The sequence below is a fragment of the Argentina anserina genome, chromosome 2, assembly GCF_933775445.1.
Source record: "Argentina anserina chromosome 2, drPotAnse1.1, whole genome shotgun sequence".
Classification (NCBI taxonomy): domain Eukaryota; kingdom Viridiplantae; phylum Streptophyta; class Magnoliopsida; order Rosales; family Rosaceae; genus Argentina; species Argentina anserina.
In genome coordinates this window covers 8,497,769-8,498,198 of record NC_065873.1, presented here as the reverse complement: position 1 = coordinate 8,498,198, position 430 = coordinate 8,497,769, and the positions used below count along the sequence as shown (strand labels likewise).

At 42.8% G+C, this 430-nt stretch overlaps 1 non-coding gene across 1 annotated transcript; it reads right to left on the bottom strand.

Annotated features, from left to right (window-relative positions):
- On the bottom strand, window positions 1-107 carry LOC126785562 (small nucleolar RNA R71). The gene has a single exon (XR_007671092.1). It is a non-coding gene; the product is annotated as a small nucleolar RNA R71 (small nucleolar RNA).
- Between the last annotated feature and the right edge of the window lie 323 nt (window positions 108-430).

Sequence of the window (430 nt, the reverse complement as noted above, 5' to 3'; positions counted from 1 at the left end):
AGACTAAGGAGAGAGATTCAAAACTTTACTCAAAAGGATGGTGATGCACTCTATGAGGCATGGGAGGAATTTCAGAAACTACAAAGGAAGTGCCCTCACCTTGGTGCTCTTCTATGAAGAACTCGACACCACTAACAAGAGTATGGTGGATTCGGCATGTGCCTGCACATTCACGAACAAGATCAGTCAAGAAGCTTACACCTTGATTGATGACTTGGCCGACAACAATCGTCAATTTAGTTCTAAGGAGAAGAGATGAAACAAGAGCCGTGGGGTGTATGATGTTGATGCAAGAAATCATATGGCTACTTTAGAAAGAAAGCTTGACATTCTAGTCAGGGCACTCAATGGTTCGACCATCAACACTAAAGCGTGTGCCATTTGTTCACTCAAATATCAGTCAACCGAAAACTGTCCAAAGCAATGACAG